Genomic DNA, 24,052 nt, shown 5'->3' with positions numbered 1-24,052 from the left:
TTGGTAGTTTGGTCTGCCCTGTTCCCATGATGCACTGGGCCAGGGACAGACTAATTTGCATATAGCCAGGTTCTGAGCTGGGATGGGGCAGTGAGATAAATAACGGTGATGGATCAAGCCCTGATCTTTGGACTGGGTAAGAGTGGTCTGCTTAATTCAGACACTCTGTTCATCACCACCCCCTTTTCTGTATCATTAAATAAATAGGTGCAAGGAAACCAAACCAAGCATCCAACAGCTTCTTATTAGCTTTTATTTGCAATTTTCAAAAATGTGTTTTGAAATGAGGTGTATATATAGGGGCTATGTATACAAAACAATGTCATCAAATAAATACACACACCTTTTTACACTCACACTCCCTCCACGTTGTTCATATGTACACACACACATCCACATTGATACACATCACCACAAACAACATATACCACATTCATCCTAACGGGCCAATGTTCTTATTATGAAAACTGGCCTGGCCACTCTCCAACAGAAATTCACTCTTAGATGTTTTATAAATGCAAAACAAATGTTGTCAATGCAGTTTTTCACAATATAACATAAATCTTAATCCAACCAAGGGAACAATTTGAATGGGAGTGGAAATAACAAGATCTATGCGTTACAAACCCCCTGCAGTATGGGGGTTCTCATCAGGACCAACAACCACTGTGATGACAAAAACCAAAAATCACGACATCAGAAACTAGATCTGGCTTTAATGACTGAGCGTTCCTAAGCGTTCCAACCTCACTGCTACTTACCAACTCCAGATAAAACCACCACTCTCTGCTTTATGTTTTACAGTGAGATTCTAAGAAATAAAAACGAACAAAAATCGTCCTTTGGTGAATAAATCCGGCCTTACATGTGACCTTGAGAGCCCTGCCTCGGTAGACTCGTGGATGTACTTTCAGTCACAAGAAACTGTCGGCCAAAAAACATCCGTTTTTCTCCGAACTTCTTAAAGCGCGGAGGCGCCAGCGCCTACACAGAGTATCCAAAGCTGAGGCCAGTCAAGTGGGCATCACTGGGCCTGTTGGCATTCCCGGGTTATAACCGCCGGGATCCATAAGGGCCGCGTCATACCGGCGCCAGATCAGCGCGAGCTCCCCTCGCCGCGTGCCTGCAGCGGCCCCTGCTGTGGAGAGCGGCGTGTATCAGAAGACCCGGTATACTGTCGATAGAGCCACCCCATCTGGCTTTACACCCCCCCCCGCGTTTCCACGCATGCGCATAATTATGCGCATGCGTGGAAAGCCCATGTCTTGGCTGCATGTATTTTGAAGCACCCCACTCTACATGCCCGTGTACTGCGCATGCGTGTGATTACACGCATGCGCTTTCAAGATCCAGCGGCGAACACTGCTCCTGCTCGAGCAGCGTTAACCCCATCGCTGCCAGCCAAGGCCTGCAGCTGAGAACAGAGCAGAAGGAGTCAGGCAGCGGCTGCACAGCTCTCAGACACAGTAAACTAAAGGCAGAGGGCACTGGAAACAGAGCAGAGGGAGCCAGGCAGCGGCTGCACAGCTCTCAGACACAGGAAACTAAAGGCAGCTCAGAACGAATGAAGCATCAATTGTATTTATTAATGGCAGCACCAGCAGGTCAGCTGCACCGGGCTCAGGGAGATGCACTGGCAGGGAGAGCTCTGTCAATATCATACAATCCTGCTGACTTTCAAAGGGGCTGCTTCCATTAGGACCGGAGTATCACGGGTCAACTGGTGGCAATGGAATATTGATATAGCTTCTATAGCTGCCACCCGAGTCAAGTCAGAGAGTCAAGTCAGAGAATTTATATAGCGCACTACATACCCAGAGGGTCTCAAGGCGCTTAGGGGGGGGAGGAGGATTACTTGTCAAATATCCACGTTTTAAGTTGCTTTCTGAATGCTAGGTGGTTCTGGGTAAGGCGAAGGTAAGTGGGGAGTGAGTTCCATGTTTTAGCAGCCAGGTAAGAGAAGGATCTGCCTCCCATGGTGGTCTTGTTGATGCGAGGTACAGTGGCGAGGGCTTGGCTGGAAGAACGTAGTTGGCGGGGGGGGGGTGTAGAAGGACAGTCGTGAGTTGAGGCATTCTGGTCCGATGTTGTAGAGTGATTTGTGTGCGTGGGTTAGCAGTCGGAAAGTGATCCTCTTATTGACGGGTAGCCAGTGGAGGTCTTTCAGGTGACCAGAGATGTGTTCGTTGCGCGGGATGTCTAATATGATCCTGGCTGAGGCGTTTTGGATTCGTTGGAGTTTCTTCTGGAGTTTAGCGGTAGTACCTGCGTAGAGGGTGTTTCCGTAGTCCAGTCGGCTCGTGACCAGAGCATGGGTGACTGTTTTTCTGGTTTCGGTGGGGATCCAGCGAAATGTTTTTTTGAGCATGCGAAGAATATTGAAGCAGGATGAGGATACGGCGCTGACTTGTCTGTTCATTGAAAGTGAAGAATCCAGGATAACGCCTAGGTTCCGTGCGTGGTCTGTCGGGATGGGTGCTTTTCCAAGGGCTTCCGGCCACCAAGAGTCGTCCCATGCAGAGGGGGATGTACCTAAGATGAGGACTTCTGTTTTATCTGAGTTCAGTTTCAGACGGCTGTGTTTCATCCATTCGGCAACTTCTTTCATTCCTTCGTGTAGGTTAGTTTTGGCGGTGCTGGGGTCATTGGTGAGAGAAAGGATCAGTTGAGTGTCATCCGCGTAAGAGATGATGTTGAGGTTGTGTTGGCGGGCGATGGCCGCGAGGGGGCTCATGTATACGTTGAAGAGGGTGGGACTGAGTGAGGATCCTTGTGGTACGCCACAAATGACTTCAGTGGCCTCGGATTTGAATGGTGGAAGGCGGACTCTCTGGGTTCTTCCGGTGAGGAACGAGGTGATCCATTCAAGTGCTTTTCCTTGTATTCCGATGTTTCTGAGGCGTTGTAAAAGGGTGCTGTGGCAGACTGTGTCGAAGGCTGCAGAGAGGTCGAGGAGGATGAGGGCGACTGTGTCTCCATTGTCCAGTAGAGTTCGAATGTCGTCTGTTGCTGCGATGAGGGCGGTCTCAGTGCTGTGTTTTGCTCGGAAGCCAGATTGTGAGGAGTCGAGGGATTTGTTGGCTTCGAGGAAAGCGGCGAGCTGGTTGTTGACAGCTTTCTCGATTACTTTGGCCGGGAATGGAAGGAGCGAAATGGGGCGGTAATTTTTGAGTTCGGTGGGGTCCGCTGTGGGTTTTTTCAGAAGGGCGGTGAGTTCAGCGTGTTTCCAGCTTTCCGGGAAGGTGGCAGAGTTGAAGGAGCAGTTGATGACGTCTCGGAGGTGCGGTGCTATGACGGAGTCTGCTTTGTTGAAGATGTGGTGAGGACATGGGTCTGTGGGGGATCCTGAGTGGATGGAGTTCATCAGGCGGATGGTGTCCTCAGTGGAGATTGGGTTCCAGTCGTTAAGGGTGTTCAAGGGGGGAGAATGTTCAGCATATGGTTGGGTGGGTTTGTCTCCGGGTTGGTTGTCGAAGCTGTTGTGGATGTCTGCGATTTTGTTGTGGAAGAATGAGGCTAGGGAGTCGCAGAGGGCTTGAGAGGGGGTGATGTCGTTGGAGTTGGCCGAGGGATTGGTAAATTCCTTGACGATGTTGAAAAGTTCCTTGCTGTTGTGGGCGTTGTTGTCAAGTCGATCCTTGAATGCTGTTTTCTTGGCCTTTCGGATTAGTTGGTGGTGTGTGCGGGTGGCGTTTTTGAAGGTGTCCTTGGTGCTAGTGGTTGGGTCTTTTTTCCAGGCCTTTTCAAGGGAGCGGCAGAGTTTCTTGGACTTCTTAAGATCATCGTTGAACCATGAGGCCTTCTTGCTGCCAGGTTTGCTTTGGCGTTTTTTCAGTGGTGCTAAGGTGTCGGCGGTGTTGGATAACCATAGGGTGAAGTTGGCGGCGGCTTGGTCTGGGTTAGAAGAGTGGGCTGGGGTGTTTACAAGGAGCGATGAGGAGATCTGGTCGATGGTGATTTTGTTCCAGTTTCTTTGCAGAGTTGGATGGAGGTGGTTGATGGGTTTTGGCTTGTTGTAGGTGAAGTGAACGCAGCTGTGGTCAGTCCAGAGGAGATCCGTAGTGTGGCTGAAGGAGATATGATTGCTGGAGGTGAAGATGGGGTCGAGTGTATGGCCTGCGATGTGGGTGGGGGAAGTGACCAGTTGTTTAAGTCCGAGGTTGGCGAGGTTGTCCAAGAGGGTGGTGGTGTTGCGGTCGTTGGTCTTTTCAAGGTGAAAGTTGAGGTCTCCCAGAAGGATGTAGTCTTTGGAGGGGAGCGCGTGTGGAGTGATGAAGTCCGTGATGTCTTCACTGAATTTTGCGCGGGGTCCTGGTGGTCTGTAGAGGAGGGTGCCTCTGAGTGTGGTCTTGGGGTCGATGTGGATCTGGAAGTGAAGGTGTTCGGAGTTGGCGAGGTTGGCGTCAGAGCTGGTTGAGATGCGGATTGATTTTTTATGGACGATAGCGATTCCTCCTCCTGTGTGGCCGGTGCGGTCCTTGCGTGTGATCTTATAATCTTCAGGGATGGCAATGGTGATGTCTGGGGCGGAGGAGGCGTTCATCCATGTTTCTGTTAGGAAGGCGACGTCTGGAGAGATGGTGTCTAGTAGATTCCATAGGTCAATGGCGTGCCTGTGGACCGATCGGGTGTTGAGGAGGATGCATTGTAGGTGGTTGGGGTCGGGAATCAGAGGTGTGAGCGTAGCGGAGTTGGTGACGGTACCGATGAATTTGCAGGAAATGCAGGAGAAGGGTCCATGGGTGTGTCCAGGAGCGGCTTGGACGCAGTTGGGGGAGCGACCGGGGTTAAGGGCTAGGAGGGTGGCGGCATCGTAGGTAATGCGGGAGGGATGGGCAGCGCGAGGGGCAGGGGGTCTGGCGCTGGGCGCGGTACAGGCGCGGACGGGCGTAGACGGGCTTACCTTTGGCGCACCTTCGGCGTGGCCGTAGCGCGTGGACGCTGCGCGTTGGTACATCTGACATAAATGGAGAGTGGAGGGGGCGGAGCGTGGGAGGGGCAGCAGGGAGGCGGTAGTGTGGGTGAGGGGCGGGTCAGGGGATACCAATAACAAAATGGAGGGTCAAAGGGAAAGCCAGACAGGGACAACAAATGTAGAAATGCGTCGAGTGAGCAGTTCTCTGAAATTATTAAATAAATACTGGATAAGCGAGCGCAGCAGCCTGAGCGAAGTCGCGCTAAAGAAATCAATCAAAGCAGCGGCGCTACGATGGAATGCTAAACAGCGCTGCAATTCTGTGCACAACAGCGCTATAATTGAATGCACAACAGCGCTACAATCCTATGCACAACAGCGCTACAATTGAATGCACAACAGCGCTACAAGTCTATGCACAACAGCGCTATAATTCTATGCACAACAGCGCTATAATTGGATGCTTCACAGCGCTACAATTCTAAGCCCAACAGCGCTACAATTGAATGCTAGACAGAACACGAAATTGACGGTACCAGAAGCACGAGCGTGGAGTAATGCAGCTGTAAGTGAGGAGGAGCGAGGGTGAGCGACCGTTCTGGAGAGAGTCCAGGTGGTCACAGTTTGGCCGGGGCAATGGAAGGCTCGGTAAACGTGGGTGGGAGGGGCAGCAGGGAGGCGGTAGTGTGGGTGAGGGGCGGGTCAGGGGATACCAATAACAAAATGGAGGGTCAAAGGGAAAGCCAGACAGGGACAACAAATGTAGAAATGCGTCGAGTGAGCAGTTCTCTGAAATTATTAAATAAATACTGGATAAGCGAGCGCAGCAGCCTGAGCGAAGTCGCGCTAAAGAAATCAATCAAAGCAGCGGCGCTACGATGGAATGCTAAACAGCGCTACAATTCTGTGCACAACAGCGCTATAATTGAATGCACAACAGAGCTACAATCCTATGCACAACAGCGCTACAATTGAATGCACAACAGCGCTACAAGTCTATGCACAACAGCGCTATAATTCTATGCACAACAGCGCTATAATTGGATGCTTCACAGCGCTACAATTCTAAGCCCAACAGCGCTACAATTGAATGCTAGACAGAACACGAAATTGACGGTACCAGAAGCACGAGCGTGGAGTAATGCAGCTGTAAGTGAGGAGGAGCGAGGGTGAGCGACCGTTCTGGAGAGAGTCCAGGTGGTCACCGAGCACTCAGCATGGTTTGCAGTGACTGCTAGGAGTCAGTGAGCTTACAGAGAGCCCCCTTTTCGGTCACAGGCTGCTCTGAAGACAGGCAGTAGCACTAAAATACTCTACTGTGTGTGTCACTACACTGTCCGAACACCGTTATCTTACTGGGACAGGAGGTATGGTAACAGTTATGTATTACACTGGTGGCCCAAGGAGCTAATGTGTCTACTCCAAGGATCTGTGTTTGCTCTCCTATACTCCCATGTTCACTTGTTTGATTCCACATGAGTTTACATAGCTTTTCATCCTTCTAGGGTCGATAACATGAGTACCATGGCCCAAGGAGCTAATGTGCCTACTCCAAGGATCTGTGTTTGCTCTCCTATACTCACATGTTCACTTGTTTCATTCCACATGAGTTTACATAGCTTTTCATCCTTCTAGGGTCGATAAAATGAGTACCATTGAACAGAGGATCTTTGACCATTCTATAGCACAGCTAAACTCTGGGGGTTGTACTTGCAGTCTACTAATATGCGTGCTATGTTTGTAGGTAATAGAAATGAAAACTCTCAGAAATGTCCATCTACAAACAGTGGTGCTGTGTTCTGCTAAACAGGCAGAGCACAGCAAAAGACAGGACCACAGGGACAGCACGGCTATACAAATATCCAATCCACCACTGGCCTGAAACCCCCATCGCATGGCCATGCAGTCCATAATAACTGCTGAGTGGTACCACTGGCGGACTCAGCAGCTATGACCTGCCTGCTGGAAGCAGGCATGGCGACCAGCTGACAACCTGCACCCCTGCATTTAATTTGGCCTCATAAATGACACTGTGGAGTGGGTCAGGTATAAAAACAAATTGCATCCACTTAAAAGATCCCCTCTCCCAGAAACCTCTGAAGGCAACATTGTAGATGATAGATCATTGCAGGATTCCTGTATCCTGGCACCTTTGGAGAAGGCATGTAAGGTGGCAGGGCTGTACTTTTAGAAGACCAGGTGGTGGAGTACAGAATGAGATAGATAGAGTGAGGGCGATAGAGAGATAGATAGATAGAGTGAGGGCGATAGAGTGAGGGCGATAGATAGATAGATAGAGTGAGGGCGATAGATAGATAGATAGAGTGAGGGAGATAGATAGATAGATAGATAGAATGAGGGTGATAGATAGATAGAATGAGGGTGATAGATAGAGTGAGGGCGATAGATAGACAGATAGATAGATAGAGTGAGGCACATAGATAGATAGATAGAATGAGTGCGATAGATAGATAGATAGAGTGAGGGCGATAGATAGATAGATAGAGTGAGGGCGATATGACCGATAGATAGAGTGAGGGCGATAGATAGATAGAATGAGGGTGATAGATAGAGTGAGGGCGATAGATAGACAGATAGATAGATAGAGTGAGGCAGATAGATAGATAGATAGATTGATAGATAGATAGAGAGTGAGGGCCATTGATAGATAGAGTGAGGGCGATAGATAGAGTGAGGGCGACAGATAGAGTGAGGGCGATAGATAGAGTGAGGGCGACAGATAGAGTGAGGGCGACAGATAGAGTGAGGGCGACAGATAGAGTGAGGGCGACAGACAGAGTGAGTGCGACAGATAGATAGAGTGAGGGTGACAGATAGAGTGAGGGCGACAGATAGATAGAGTTAGGGCGATAGATAGAGTGAGGGCGATAGATAGATGTGTGTGGTTGTGTGTGTGTGTGTTGTGTGTGTGGTTGTGCGTGTGGTTGAATGTGTGTGTAGTTGTATGTGTGTGTGGTTGTGTGTGTGGTTGTGTGTGTGGTTGTGTGTGCGATTGTGTGTGTGGTGTGGTTGTGTGTGTTCGTGCGGTTGTGTGTGTGTAGTTGTATGTATGTGCGCGCGCGTGGTTGTATGTATGTGTGTGCGCGCGCGTGGTTGTATGTATGTGTGTGCGCGGTTAGAGAAGGATGCATGTGGAAGAGAGCAGCAGATCAGCACAGCAGAAGAGAACAGGGAGTTAAAGAAGGAGGCGGGTGGAAGAGAGCAGCAGATCAGCACAGGAGAAGAGAACAGGGAGTTAGAGAAAGAGGTGGGTGAAAGAGAGCAGCAGATCAACACGGGAGAAGAAAACAGGGAGTTAGAGAAGGAGGCGGTGGAAAGGAACAGCAGATCAGCATGGGAGAAGAGACCAGGGAGGTGGAGAAGGAGGTGGGGTGGAAGAGAACAGCAGATCAGCAAGAGAGAAGAGAACAGGTAGTTAAAGAAGGAGGTGGGTGGATGAGAGCAGCAGATCAGCACATGAGAAGAGAACAGGGAGTTGAAGAAGGAGGTGGGGTGGAAGAGAGCAGCAGATTAGCAAAGGAGAAGAGAACAGGGAGTTAAAGAAGGAGGTGGGGTGGAAGAAAGCAGCAGAATAGCATGGGAGAAGAGAACAGGGAGGTAGAGAAGGAGGCGGGTTGAAGAGAGTAGCAGATCAGCTCTGGAGAAGAGAAGTGAACAGGGAGTTAGAGAAGGAGGTGGGGTGGAAGAAAGCAGCAGAATAGCATGGGAGAAGAGAACAGGGAGGTAGAGAAGGAGGCGGGTTGAAGAGAGTAGCAGATCAGCTCTGGAGAAGAGAAGTGAACAGGGAGTTAGAGAAGGAGGTGGGTGGAAGAGAGGAACAGATTAGCACAGCATAAGAGAACAGGGAGTTAAAGAAGGAGGCGGGGTGGAAAAGAGCAGCAGATCAGCAGAAGTTAACAGGGATGTAGAGAAGGAGGCGGGTTGAAGAGAGTAGCAGATCAGCTCTGGAGAAGAGAAGTGAACAGGGAGTTAGAGAAGGAGGCTGGTGGAAGAGAGGAACAGATCAGCAGAAGTTAACAGGGAGTTAAAGAAGGAGGCTGGTGGAAGAGAGCAACAGATCAGCACAGGAGAAGAGAACAGGGAGTTAAAGAAGGAGGCGGATGGAAGAGAACAGCAGATCAGCACGAGAAAAGAGAAGAGAACAGGGAGTTAGATAAGGAGGTGGGTGGAAGAGAGGAACAGATCAGCACAGCATAAGAGAACAGGGAGTTAAAGAAGGAGGTGGGGTGGACGAGAGCAGCAGATCAGCAGAAGTTAACAGGGAGTTAAAGAAGGAGGCTGGTGGAAGAGAGCAACAGATCAGCACAGGAGAAGAGAAGAGAACAGGGAGTTAGAGAAGGAGGTGAGGTGGAAGAGAGCAGTAGATTAGCACAGCAGAAGAGAACAGGGAGTTAAAGAAGGAGGTGGGGTGGAAGAGAGCAGCAGAACAGCACGGGAGAAGAGAACAGGGAGGTAGAGAAGGAGGTGGGGTGGAAGAGAACAGCAGATCAGCACGAGAGAAGAGAACAGGTAGTTAAAGAAGGAGGTGGGTGGATGAGAGCTGCAGACCAGCACAGGAGAAGAGAACAGGGAGTTAACGATGTAGGCGGGGTGGAAGAGAACAGCAGATCGTCACAGGAGAAGAGAACCGGGAGTCACTTTTCATCTCTTATCTTTATCACCCCCCTTCCCCATTTATACCCCCATGAAGCCTGATCCACAGATAGTCCACACTCACGTGCGTGCGTTTCCAGGAGCGCCCATAACCGGCGCATTTATCGGATATGATGTCGAAGTCCTTCATTTCTGTCTAACGGTAACCGGTCGCAGCGTCGCACACCCCGCATAACAATGGCTTCTTGGGTGGTAGACGAGCGGCCGCGCTCCCCATGCTAAGATGGCGGCCGGGGAGGCAGGCGTCACACAAAAAGATGGCCGCTGAAAGGTTGGTCTTCTCACCGAAATAACAGGCCGCATCCCTCACAAAGATGGATGCCAAAGTAGTCTCTGCTCTTGCACAACGCGTAAGGGCTAGAGTATCGCGTCCTTCACAACAAGGCTAAAACGGTTATTGGGATCCACGTGACAGTAGCCACGCATACGTTTGTCTCACAAACGTGCCGGTTTTCCGTGGTTCCCTGCTCCCCGTCTGTATGCGCTACCCCCTCGTGTGTGCGCATGCGCACTATCCTACGCAACCGCACAATGTACTTTTGGCTTCATACAGGTATTTTTAAGCTCCCCGGTGTTCTGCCGTTTTAGTGCGCATGCGTGTCCTTGCACGCATGCGCACTATATAATAAGTTCTTTGATTTGAAACTCCCCACGGCAGCGGTTGAAGTCCCAGGAACAGCTGGGGGCCACCCCCTCCCCATCCACAGCCTGACCTCCCAAAACACAAGCCACGTGCACACGGCACGTGCTGGTTGTGCACTAAACACAACCACACGCTGTGCAACGCCCATTGGGCTCAAAGTGCTTCAGCCCCTTCCCCCACGAGTAACTTCTACAACCAAATGTCTGACACTTGGAGCTTTTCTCTCGTTTAAGGACGCCTGGGTAGGGGATGTGATACCTGGGCAGGTGGGCGGGGAGCTGAATAGGTGGATGTATGTGATTCTATGCGTGGTGGATGGAAAGGTGGTTGTGTGGATGAAAGGATGAGTGAAATGGTGGTGGATGAATGGGTGGATGTCTATCTGGCTTGATAACTAGGAGGATCTGAATGGAGAGGCAGGCGGTGAAAGGGCGGGTTGCAGAGATCTAGCGTTCAGGGTTTTTAAATATCATCACTAATCTATAGCGTGAAATCACATCCGGTGGAGAAGAGGATGACTACACTTTCAGGGGAGAGACTGGCCCTCACCTGTGGGACTCCCACTCATACATCTCTATGGTGCCCAGGGAGGTGACCTTATATTCCTAAGTCACAGGGAAACGAGGATTTAATTTGTAAGCATTCACTTCAACAATAAATACATTCTGAGGCAAGAGTCTTGGTTTACTTCCAATAAACCGACTAAATGCCAAATACAGAAAAAACAGCACCTTCAGTGGCAATGGGTCACCTTGTTGCAAACACACAGAGGCCACAAGCCAGCGTGAATGGCGAATACGCCGCACTTCAGGCCTTGGGGGCCGTTAGGCCTCTGGCCTCACAGTTTCTTCAGTCACCCATCCAGCGGTGCACAAACACGCCTCCCCACGAATTCATCCATCAATTCATGCTCCAAGCACCCACAGTCAACCATCCATCCACCCACCAATCACACATCCATCCACCCCTCACACATCCATCCATCTCCAACCCTGCATCCATCCATCCATCCCCACCCCAGCATTCATCCATCCCCAACCCAGCATCCCCCTCTCAAACATCCATCCACCCCACACCATTCATCTCCAACTCAGCCCCATCAAGCTTCCTTCTCATGGGTCTCAGCCCCATCAAGCTTCCTTCTCAAGTGTCTCTCAGCCCCATCAAGCTTCCTTCTCATGGGTCTCAGCCCCATCAAGCTTCCTTCTCAAGTGTCTCTCAGCCCCATCAAGCTTCCTTCTCAAGTGTCTCTCAGCCCCATCAAGCTTCCTTCTCATGTGTCTCTCAGCCCCATCAAGCTTCCTTCTCTTGTGTCTCTCAGCCCCATCAAGCTTCCTTCTCAAGTGTCTCAGCCCCATCAAGCTTCCTTCTCAAGTGTCTCTCAGCCCCATCAAGCTTCCTTCTCAAGTGTCTCTCAGCCCCATCAAGCTTCCTTCTCAAGTGTCTCTCAGCCCCATCAAGCTTCCTTCTCTTGTGTCTCTCAGCCCCATCAAGCTTCCTTCTCTTGTGTCTCTCAGCCCCATCAAGCTTCCTTCTCAAGTGTCTCTGAGCCCCATCAAGCGTCCTTCTCTTGTGTCTCTCAGCCCCATCAAGCTTCCTTCTCTTGTGTCTCTCAGCCCCATCAAGCTTCCTTCTCTTGTGTCTCTCAGCCCCATCAAGCTTCTTTCTCTTGTGTCTCTCAGCCCCATCAAGCTTCCTTCTCAAGTGTCTCTCAGCCCCATCAAGCTTCCTTCTCTTGTGTCTCTCAGCCCTATCAAGCTTCATTCTCAAGTGTCTCACCGCCCCATCAAGCTTCCTTCTCAAGTGTCTCTCAGCCCCATCAAGCTTCCTTCTCAAGTGTCTCAGTCCCATCAAGCTTCCTTCTCAAGTGTCTCTCAGCCCCATCAAGCTTCCTTCTCAAGTGTCTCAGTCCCATCAAGCTTCCTTCTCAAGTGTCTCTCAGTCGCATCAAGCTTCCTTCTCAAGTGTCTCTCAGCCCCATCAAGCTTCCTTCTCATGGGTCTCTCAGCCCCATCAAGCTTCCTTCTCAAGTGTCTCTCAGCCCCTTCAAGCTTCCTTCTCATGTGTCTCTCAGCCCCATCAAGCTTCCTTCTCAAGTGTCTCTCAGCCCCATCAAGCTTCCATCTCAAGTGTCTCTCAGCCCCTTCAAGCTTCCTTCTCATGTGTCTCTCAGCCCCATCAAGCTTCCTTCTCAAGTGTCTCTCAGCCCCATCAAGCTTCCATCTCAAGTGTCTCTCAGCCCCATCAAGCTTCCTTCTCTTGTGTCTCTCAGCCCCATCAAGCTTCATTCTCTTGTGTCTCTCAGCCCCATCAAGCTTCCTTCTCCTGTGTCTCTCAGCCCCATCAAGCTTCCTTCTCAAGTGTCTCAGCCCCATCAAGCTTCCGTCTCAAGTGTCTCTCAGCCCCATCAAGCTTCATTCTCTTGTGTCTCTCAGCCCCATCAAGCTTCCTTCTCAAGTGTCTCTCAGCCCCATCAAGCTTCCTTCTCAAGTGTCTCTCAGCCCCATCAAGCTTCCTTCTCTTGTGTCTCTCAGCCCCATCAAGCTTCCTTCTCAAGTGTCTCTCAGCCCCATCAAGCTTCCTTCTCAAGTGTCTCAGCCCCATCAAGCTTCCTTCTCATGGGTCTCTCAGCCCCATCAAGCTTCCTTCTCTTGTGTCTCTCAGCCCCATCAAGCTTCCTTCTCTTGTGTCTCTCAGCCCCATCAAGCTTCATTCTCTTGTGTCTCTCAGCCCCATCAAGCTTCCTTCTCAAGTGTCTCTCAGTCCCATCAAGCTTCCTTCTCATGGGTCTCTCAGCCCCATCAAGCTTCCTTCTCAAGTGTCTCTCAGCCCCATCAAGCTTCCTTCTGAAGTGTCTCTCAGCCCCATCAAGCTTCCTTCTCAAGTGTCTCTCAGCCCCATCAAGCTTCCTTCTCAAGTGTCTCTCAGCCCCATCAAGCTTCCTTCTGAAGTGTCTCTCAGCCCCATCAAGCTTCCTTCTCAAGTGTTTCTCAGCCCCATCAAGCTTCCTTCTCAAGTGTCTCAGCCCCATCAAGCTTCCTTCTCTTGTGTCTCTCAGCCCCATCAAGCTTCATTCTCTTGTGTCTCAGCCCCATCAAGCTTCCTTCTCAAGTGTCTCTCAGCCCCATCAAGCTTCCTTCTCTTGTGTCTCTCAGCCCCATCAAGCTTCCTTCTCAAGTGTCTCTCAGCCCCATCAAGCTTCCTTCTCATGGGTCTCTCAGCCCCATCAAGCTTCCTTCTGAAGTGTCTCTCAGCCCCATCAAGCTTCCTTCTCTTGTGTCTCTCAGCCCCATCAAGCTTCCTTCTCATGGGTCTCTCAGCCCCATCAAGCTTCCTTCTCAAGTGTCTCTCAGCCCCATCAAGCTTCCTTCTCATGGGTCTCTCAGCCCCATCAAGCTTCCTTCTCAAGTGTCTCTCAGCCACATCAAGCTTCCTTCTCAAGTGTCTCTCAGCCCCATCAAGCTTCCTTCTCATGGGCCTCTCAGCCCCATCAAGCTTCCTTCTCATGGGTCTCTCCGCCCCATCAAGCTTCCTTCTCAAGTGTCTCTCAGCCCCATCAAGCTTCCTTCTCAAGTGTCTCTCAGCCCCATCAAGCTTCCTTCTCTTGTGTCTCTCAGCCCCATCACGCTTCCTTCTCAAGTGTCTCTCAGCCCCATCAAGCTTCCTTCTCATGTGTCTCTCAGCCCCATCAAGCTTCCTTCTCAAGTGTCTCTCAGCCCCATCAAGCTTCCTTCTCATGTGTCTCAGCCCCATCAAGCTTCCTTCTCAAGTGTCTCTCAGTCCCATCAAGCTTCCTTCTCAAGTGTCTCTCAGCTCCATCAAGCTTCCTTCTCAAGTGTCTCTCAGCCCCATCAAGCTTCCTTCTCAAGTGTCTCTCAGCCCTATCAAGCTTCCTTCTCGTGGGTCTCTCAGCCCCATCAAGATTCCTTCTCAAGTGTCTCTCAGCCCCATCAAGCTTCCTTCTCATGGGTCTCTCAGCCCCATCAAGCTTCCTTCTCATGGGCCTCTCAGCCCCATCAAGCTTCCTTCTCATGGGTCTCTCCGCCCCATCAAGCTTCCTTCTCGAGTGTCTCTCAGCCCCATCAAGCTTCCTTCTCAAGTGTCTCTCAGCCCCATCAAGCTTCCTTCTCATGGGCCTCTCAGCCCCATCAAGCTTCCTTCTCATGGGTCTCTCCGCCCCATCAAGCTTCCTTCTCAAGTGTCTCTCAGCCCCATCAAGCTTCCTTCTCTTGTGTCTCTCAGTCCCATCAAGCTTCCTTCTCAAGTGTCTCTCAGCCCCATCAAGCTTCCTTCTCTTGTGTCTCTCAGCCCCATCAAACTTCCTTCTCGAGTGTCTATCATCCCCATCCAGCTTCCTTCTCAAGTGTCTCTCAGCCCCATCAAGCTTCCTTCTCTTGTGTCTCTCAGCCCCATCAAGCTTCCTTCTCTTGTGTCTCTCGGCCCCATCAAGCTTCCTTCTCAAGTGTCTCTCAGGCTCATCAAGCTTCCTTCTCAAGTGTCTCTCAGCCCCTTCAAGCTTCCTTCTCAAGTGTCTCAGCCCCATCAAGCTTCCTTCTCTTGTGTCTCTCGGCCCCATCAAGCTTCCTTCTCAAGTGTCTCTCAGGCCCATCAAGCTTCCTTCTCAAGTGTCTCTCAGCCCCTTCAAGCTTCCTTCTCAAGTGTCTCTCAGCCCCATCAAGCTTCCTTCTCATGGGTCTCTCAGCCCCATCAAGCTTCCTTCTCAAGTGTCTCTCAGCCCCATCAAGCTTCCTTCCCTTGTGTCTCTCAGCCCCATCAAGCTTCCTTCTCATGGGTCTCTCAGCTCCATCAAGCTTCCTTCTCATGTGTCTCTCAGTCCCATCAAGCTTCCTTCTCAAGTGTCTCTCAGCCCCATCAAGCTTCCTTCCCTTGTGTCTCTCAGTCCCATCAAGCTTCCTTCTCATGGGTCTCTCAGCTCCATCAAGCTTCCTTCTCATGTGTCTCTCAGCCCCATCAAGCTTCCTTCTCTTGTGTCTCTCAGCCCCATCAAGCTTCCTTCTCATGGGTCTCTCAGCTCCATCAAGCTTCCTTCTCATGTGTCTCTCAGTCCCATCAAGCTTCCTTCTCAAGTGTCTCTCAGCCCCATCAAGCTTCCTTCTCTTGTGTCTCTCAGCCCCATCAAGCTTCCTTCTCGAGTGTCTATCATCCCCATCCAGCTTCCTTCTCAAGTGTCTCTCAGCCCCATCAAGCTTCCTTCCCTTGTGTCTCTCAGCCCCATCAAGCTTCCTGCTCATGGGTCTCTCAGCTCCATCAAGCTTCCTTCTCATGTGTCTCTCAGCCCCATCAAGCTTCCTTCTCTTGTGTCTCTCAGCCCCATCAAGCTTCCTTCTCATGGGTCTCTCAGCTCCATCAAGCTTCCTTCTCATGTGTCTCTCAGTCCCATCAAGCTTCCTTCTCAAGTGTCTCTCAGCCCCATCAAGCTTCCTTCTCAAGTGTCTCAGCCTCATCAAGCTTCCTTCTCAAGTGTCTCTCAGCCCCATCAAGCTTCCTTCTCAAGTGTCTCTCAGCCCCATCAAGCTTCCTTCTCTTGTGTCTATCATCCCCATCAAGCTTCCTTCTCGAGTGTCTATCATCCCCATCCAGCTTCCTTCTCAAGTGTCTCTCAGCCCCATCAAGCTTCCTTCTCAAGTGTCTCTCAGCCCCATCAAGCTTCCTTCTCAAGTGTCTCTCAGCCCCATCAAGCTTCCTTCTTATGGTTCTCTCAGCCCCATCAAGCAAGGGGGTGGTGATGAATAATAATAGGGCACTATCATGTTCCAGAATGCTGCCAGCCTCCCGCCTTCCACCTCGAGTAAAGAGCCCTATTGCTAATATACGTGACTTTTATCATATACATGCCCTAGGATGCTACGCGTTCTCCGTGGTAATATACTGTAGACAGTTCACCTAATTATGGGCGTTATCCGTGATAATGCACACTACCCAGTGTGAATATACACCCCCAATAATGGATATTGTTATAAATAAACACAGTCTCTATGGCGATATACGTTCTAAGTGCTGATAGGCGGTCCCAAAAGCCATATACGTACATGTCCCTGTTGGGAATATACATACTCCTTTTTTTCCTGTAGGGTACTGTTGTATCTTGAGTCTTCCTGCTGCTCAGCTAGTATACATGAGATGTGGAATGTTGATGAATGGAATGTGAATGTCAGTTGGGTGAGGGCTGAGCAGCAGTACAGCTGCTCCTGATGGGGTTTTATCATTTATAACTTAACAACTTATCATAATAAAGTAACCTAAATAATCTATTTGGAGTATCCATCTTCTTTTGATTACATCAGGTAACTTTTGATTGAAACCAGCTGAAAGCTCCTCTAGCAAAATGCAGGGCATCTCTGAAAGCGAGAGCATGTGCAGGGATCTCAGCCTACCGTTTTGAAAAGTGCTTGCCACCCAAAGTATCTGTTTTGTTTTTGTCTACCTGTGAGTATTTCTTTTCATGAAGCCCTAGTGTATAACCTCAAATCCAAGTTTACCTTTTGAGAGTTCTATACTTGACATTTCTATCAATGAACATGTTGAGTGTAAAACAAAAAGCTGTATCTTCCAGGGCTGCAGCCCTCCTTCCCTCTCTCCCCCTTCGACCCCTCTGCTTCTCTTGCCTCAGTCCTACCCCTCCCTAACCGCCTGTCCAACCCCAGCCCCCGCACCGGTCACCAGCACCCTTTTCCCTCTATCTCTCTTCAGCACCTTCTCTGCAACCCGTTCCCTCACCACTGATTTCGCTTATCCTCCCTCCCCCCGCCTTCTGTGCGATCTACACTGGTCCTTTGCTCTCACCAGTTCCACGTCCCTGTCTCCCGCCTGCCCTACTCTTCACCACAAGCCGTATCTTATTCCACTTTTTCTTCCCCTATCTTCTCCAGGATAGAAGAGACCATCTACCCCAGTGGTTCCCAAACTTTTTTGACCCGTGGCTCCCTTGACCTAATTGGCAGTTCACCGTGGCTCCCCACCATGTTTTTACCCGCGCACCGGGCTGCCGCAGCGCACCCTTTGGGAAACACTGGTCTACATGAAGAATCAAGCCTAGACGTGATGAAGGATTCAGAGGTTACCATCACTGTCATAAAGTTTTCTTTGAAATCACAAAGATCTTATAAAGTACATCTCAATGCATACATAGAGTAGTATAAAGCACTCCCACTAAAAGTAACTAGGCTAGAGAAAGGCTCAAGGAGCTCCTCTCTACAACCCTGGACTCACCTCCTCTCTACACACCTGGACTCACCTCCCCCCTTCTTGCTGGACTCACCTCCCATCTACACCCCTGGACTCACCTCCCCTCTACACCCCTGGACTCACCTCCCCTCTACACCCCTGGACTCACCTTCCCTCTACACCCCTGGACTCACCTCCCCTCTCCCACCTGGACTCACCTCCTCTCTACAACCCTGGACTCACCTCCTCTCTACACCCCTGGACTCACCTCCTCTCTACACACCTGGACTCACCTCCCCCTTCTTGCTGGACTCACCTCCCCTCTACACCCCTGGACTCACCTCCACTCTACACCCCTGGACTCACCTCCACTCTACACCCCTGGACTCACCTCCCCTCTACACCCCTGGACTCACCTCCCCTCTACACCCCTGGACTCACCTCCCCTCTACACCCCTGGACTCACCTCCTCTCTAGCCTGTCCTCCAGATGTGTCATCTTCACGGCCAGTGCTTCCTGCAGCAACCGGACAGCCCTGCGGGCATCTGCGAGAAATGCATTCTTCCCTCATAATCGCCATCCGCTTAACTCTTTAACTGTGTGGTATTTATATTTATTTTTAACACTTTTACAGCTGTGCAGCAAATAGTGCCAGCTGCACCGTTTAGGCGTTTTACAGCTGCGCAGCAAGTAGTGCCAGCTGCACCGTTTAGGCCTCCTACAGCTGCGCAGCAAGTAGTGCCAGCTGCACCGTTTAGGCGTTTTACAGCTGCGCAGCAAGTAGTGCCAGCTGCACCGTTTAGGCCTCCTACAGCTGCGCAGCAAGTAGTGCCAGCTGCATCGTTTAGGCCTTTTTTACAGCTGCGCAGCAAGTAGTGCCAGCTGCACCGTTTAGGCATTTTGGAGCTGCGCAGCAAGTAGTGCCAGCTGCATCGTTTTGGCCTTTTTACAGCTGCGCAGCAAGTAGTGCCAGCTGCACCGCTTACGCCCTTTTTACAGCTGCGCAGCAAGTAGTGCCAGCTGCATCGTCTTGGCCTTTTACAGCTACGCAGCAATTAGTGCCAGCTGCACCGTTTAGGCCACCAATCTGATGTACAGCAAGTAATGCCAGCTGCATTGTTTAGACCTTTTCACAGGTGCACATCTAGTAGTGCCTGCTGCACCTATTAGGCAACTTTCTCCGTGGGGACAGTTCAAATTGAGTCATGACTCCTGCTGCATCAGAGGTGGTCTGAAGATGACGAGGTTACTGTGCATTTTCTAGACATTGCTAATCATTTTGTGATCCACCCTATGCTCTTTGCCCTAACGTTAGTGTCTCATAGGAGCTTAGGGTCATATAGTAGTCTGTTGAGAACTTGGGCATTCATGGCGGCTGGTACCGAATATGGTTCTATTAGCAGGCTGGTACTAAGTTCAGTGTTCTCCAATGGTCACTGGGTGGTCATTTTTATTCTGTTCTACTTTGTCTGTGTTTGCTCTGTGATGGGTCCCTACTATTTGCAAATATTTCCCTTGTAACTTTTATCTAGTGCTAGGTGGCACCACATACTCCTAGATGAAGGGCCCAACAAATTCCCACCTCACTTCCCTGACGGCACATTAACTGAGTATTCTCACCAAAAACGTTTGGATTATGCGCCCCCTTTTTGCCCTTTTATTTCTCCTCACCACCGCTTTCCCAATAACACCCCTCTCATCCCTCCCCCACCCTTCTTCGCCTCATCTTCCCAACATGGCCACCTTTCGAGTTAAGTCTGGAGCCAATTGCTACAAAATCATTTATCCTCCCGACCAGACTAAAGCTACAATAAAACGACTGAAGCATAACACTATTGAACGTTTCCCGGACTCCCTTTTTGTTGATCAATTTTACAATGGTTGTCTTGGGAGGCTCAAAAACGATTTCATTTTCTTCACTCGCGACACCCCCTCTTGGTCCAACAGTTTTTACAATTCCCTTAACGTCACCTCCTCCTCCTCTATCCCTTATGGGAAACAACTAAAAATGTCCCCCTCTGAGTGCTTCAATGGCTACCTCACTATCTCACTCTATAACAACGGTACTGTCATGATCCAAGGCAAAGATGCCTGCCTCTCGCTCTTTGACCACCTCTTCCCCACCTTACTCCCCTCCTCTGCAACCGGGTTTCCCCCTGTCTCTCCTTCCAGCTCCACCCATTACTCCCTTTCTCCTCCGCCGACCCCACCCCACCCCACTCCAATTGGCTGCACTCTCGAGAAGCACAGGTCGGCCCTCTTCCCTCCCCGCCCCAACTTACCTCATCTCCTATTCCTCCCCCCTCACAGTATGTCCCATCCCACATTACTTCAGCCTTACCACTAGCTAATACGCTCCTCGTCCCATCTGCACTATCACGATACTCCAATCTCTTCTCCTCCCCATACTTCTTCCTATCACCCCCCTTTTTAGTCCACCTCTCCTCCAACCCTATCCCCCAATTAACCTTCCCTATGCTCCCCTTATCCCTCTTCTCCACCCCTTCATCCCCTCGTCATTCATCCCGTTTTCACCACATTCCCACTGCATCTCTCTCCTCCCTCCTACTCCCCCAGTACTGCTGCACTACCCCCTTTCCCCTCCTAGTAACCCCTTCCATCTCCCTCCCTCGGGCCCAGCAGGACCACTTCCTTTCCTCAACTTCCCTTTCTCTCAACCCCCCTCACTCTGCCAGATGACCGTTCCCTCACTGCCACCTCTCCTAACTGACAGGACCTCCACAACCACTGCACCTCTTTTCCTCCCAAACCTCCTACATTCGCATGACGCCACTCAGGCCTCCCCCCTCCTACTTCCCTACCGCCGTGTTCCGCACCTTTCTCCCTCTAAATTTGTCCTTAATTCCTCTTCCTCTTGCAACACCAACAATGACAACTCTCCCTTAACGCCCAATTCACTTACTCCACCTGTGAACCCCACACCCCAACTTACCTCCTGTCCCCCCACCTCTCCCCAAGTTACCTCCTGTCCCCCCACCTCTCCCTCCCTTCCACCACCAATTCCACCCCCCCTTGTCTCAATCGAAAAACAACAGTGGTCCCAAACAAAAGCAATAACGCGAGAATAAAATATAGACAGAGTCAATCTATATTTTCAGGACAGACATGTCCAGCCGGACAGGGGTCTTCCAGAGATTTTACTCAGGGTTTATGTATTGAAGTCACATAGAAAATACCATCCAACAATCAACCAGAGTGGACAACAAGCCTGTGTCCAGTACTAACAGGGCGAGTACAAGTGGTGATGTAGACAGCAAAGAAGGGCTTTGTAAGGCAAAACAGCGTTACTCTATAAACAGTACAATTGTACAGAGTATAACATACATGCACTAGACATTTCAGTAGTAATCACAATTAAGTTCAAGTGCATAAAAGGTCGACGGCGTTTCGGACCCCTATAAAATATCAGGGACCATCATCAGGACAAATACAATGAAAAGCCTTAGGTTAATTAAGCCTCTAAATGCCGAGTTGCCTCATAAGATAGAGGCTGGCTCCTCAGGCAGACGATACACACGCGAGAGCCCAGAATCGGGTCGCGGCGGCCGCGGACAATGTGGATTCCGTCGGCTGGCCAGGATACCGGGTTAGTCGGTGCAAGTATATTAGACACTGGATGCCTTGCGTGGTGGACGCCAGGAAATCATTCAAGCCGACTAACCCGGTATCCTGGCCAGCCGACGGAATCCACATTGTCCGCGGCCGCCGCGACCCGATTCTGGGCTCCCGCGTGTGTATCGTCTGCCTGAGGAGCCAGCCTCTATCTTATGAGGCGACTCGGCATTTAGAGGCTTAATTAACCTAAGGCTTTTCATTGTATTTGTCCTGATGATGGTCCCTGATATTTTATAGGGGTCCGAAACGCCGTCGACCTTTTATGCACTTGAACTTAATTGTGATTACTACTGAAATGTCTAGTGCATGTATGTTATACTCTGTACAATTGTACTGTTTATAGAGTAACGCTGTTTTGCCTTACAAAGCCCTTCTTTGCTGTCTACATCACCACTTGTACTCGCCCTGTTAGTACTGGACACAGGCTTGTTGTCCACTCTGGTTGATTGTTGGATGGTATTTTCTATGTGACTTCAATACGTAAATCCTGAGTAAAATCTCTGGAAGACCCCTGTCCGGCTGGACATGTCTGTGCTGAAAATATAGATTGACTCTGTCTATATTTTATTCTCGCGTTATTGCTTTTGTTTGGGACCACTGTTGTTTTTCAAAAGTATGCTCCCCATGGTCCCTGCAGACTAAATTTGGGGTCCCTTGTTGTTATTAAATTCACTTGTCTCAATCGAGCCACCCAACCTTCCGTGCTCTGCCTCATTCTCACTGGAAAATACGTTAGGCTCTCTGATCACCTCCATCTCCCAGCTTACAGCTGCCATTTCACTTTTATGCTCTAAGATCTCCACCCATCCATGCAACTCTACTCCCTCCCAACTTCCCATGAGATGCACCTCGCCCCCTCACCCCAATACAGCCAAGCTCAACCTCTCGTCTGCAAACGTCGTTAACTCACACAAGCCCTTGAACGCCACCCTTCTTCAACAGACATACCCTAGCAACCCCACCATCTACACTATTCCGACCATCACCTCTGTCAGAACAAAGCATCCACCTAAACCTTCCCGAGCACCCCCACATAAGTACAATATCCCGATCACCCTTCAGAGCCCAAGTGCCCCCGTCACCAAAACAGTCTCGACAGAGCTGCGCTGTATGCTTCACAACTGCAGATCTGCAGTAAAACACAAACTTGAAATCTCCGATACCATCACCCTTCACAAACTTGACATGCTCTTCCTCACAGAGACCTGGTTCAAAGATACCTCTCACTCGATGTTTGATCTCCTATTACCCACAGGCTATTCCATTTTTAGGAATGACAGAACTGACAACACGGGGGGAGGTGTTGCAGTCATCTTTAGAAACCCCCTCCAACTTAAGGCTTCTCCAATCAGTTCCTCCCTCACCTTTGAATGCCTTTCTCTTGAGCTTCAATTGAAACACCGTTCACCGCTCAGATTCCATATCATTTACCGCCCGCCTCGTAGTGGCCCTTTGTTTATAGAAGATCTCACTGACTTCATCAGCGACCAATACACACAAAGTGACAATCAGACCTTCGTGGGTGACTTCAATCTCCACTAGGGCGTACCACAAGACTCCTCTGCGAACTCTCTGGCCACCTTCCTCTCTACAAACGATCTTATCCAACACTGCATTGAACCAACCCACTCTAAGGGCCCAATCCTGGACCTTGTTATTTCTAAAGCAGGCATGCTTTCTACCACTACCCCAATTCATGTAGATTGGTCTGACCACCACCTCATCCCATTCTCTCTTCAACTTTCACACTCTATAACTCTTGGCCAACCCAAGAGGGCCATCTCCTGGTTCCGTGATGCCAAAAATATTGATGTCGGTCCCCTCTGTGAGTCAGCTTTGCTATCACTTCCAAGGCTAGACCCGAACATAGCTGTTGACGACCTCACCTCCCAATGCCTCACAGTTCTTGCAGCTGAAATTAATAACGTCGCTCCACTCAAAAGCAAAAGGATAAGGCCCACTCCCTCAGCACCTTGGTTCAACAAATCCCTTTATGAGGAAAGGAAGCAGCTAAGATTCCTGTAGAAGCAATGGAGGCAAGTGCCCTCCACAGACAATTTAGCCATGCTTCGCACAGCAAGATCCAAGTACCACAAGCATATCTTCCTTGAGAAAGCGGCACACTTCAAAACCCTCCTTGACTCCGCCAAAAATAGACCCAAAAAACTATTCGATCTCATCAAGATTCCGAGCTGCTCTCCCCCATCCTCCGAGGTGGAGGATTCTACTAAGAGAGCAGCGGATTTCGCTATTTTCTTGGATGAAAAAGTGAAATCACTTGTGGATCAGGTCGCTCATCCTACACCTCCAGAGGAGCGCAAATCCTTAGCCATTTGGCAGAGCTTTGACCCCATATCTGAAGATGCCCTTCTCAAGTGCATACGCGAAACAAAGCCCTCCAACCATTCTCTTGACCCTATCCCCAGTGCCATTGCCTTCGACTTCTATACCCATTCCCTTTCCTATTGGACCACTCTGATCAACCTCTCCCTCTGGCAAGGCTCCCTGCCTGTCTCCTTCAAAACTGGGCAGGTCACCCCTCTGCTTAAAAAGCCCACTGCTGATGCGAAGGACCTCAACAACTTCCGCCCCATCACTAACCTTCCCTTTCTTGCGAAGATCACAGAAAGATGTGTAGCTAAACAACTCTCTCGTCATATCAAGGACAATGATCTTCTTGACAACTGTCAGTCCGGCTTCATCCAAAACTGCAGCACTGAAACAGCCCTACTGCAAGTGGTTGATGATGCGCTGAGGATACTCGACTCAGGGGGGTCCTGTCTGCTAATTCTCCTTGACCTTTCTGCAGCCTTTGACACTGTCAATCACAACACCCTCCTCAATATCCTTCAACAGAGAATGGGCATGGAGGGCACTGTGCTTAAATGGTTTGCATCCTTCCTCTCTAACAGATCTCAAATGATCAAAATAGCGAACAATCTTTCTTCTCCTGTGGCGGTGGGCCAAGGTGTTCCCCAAGGCTCTATACTTGCACCCAC

Source organism: Lissotriton helveticus (genome assembly GCF_964261635.1).
Source record: "Lissotriton helveticus chromosome 1_1 unlocalized genomic scaffold, aLisHel1.1 SUPER_1_unloc_24, whole genome shotgun sequence".
NCBI classification, from domain to species: Eukaryota; Metazoa; Chordata; class Amphibia; order Caudata; family Salamandridae; genus Lissotriton; species Lissotriton helveticus.
The sequence above is the reverse complement of the archived record's forward strand: the minus strand, read 5'-3'. Positions refer to the sequence as shown.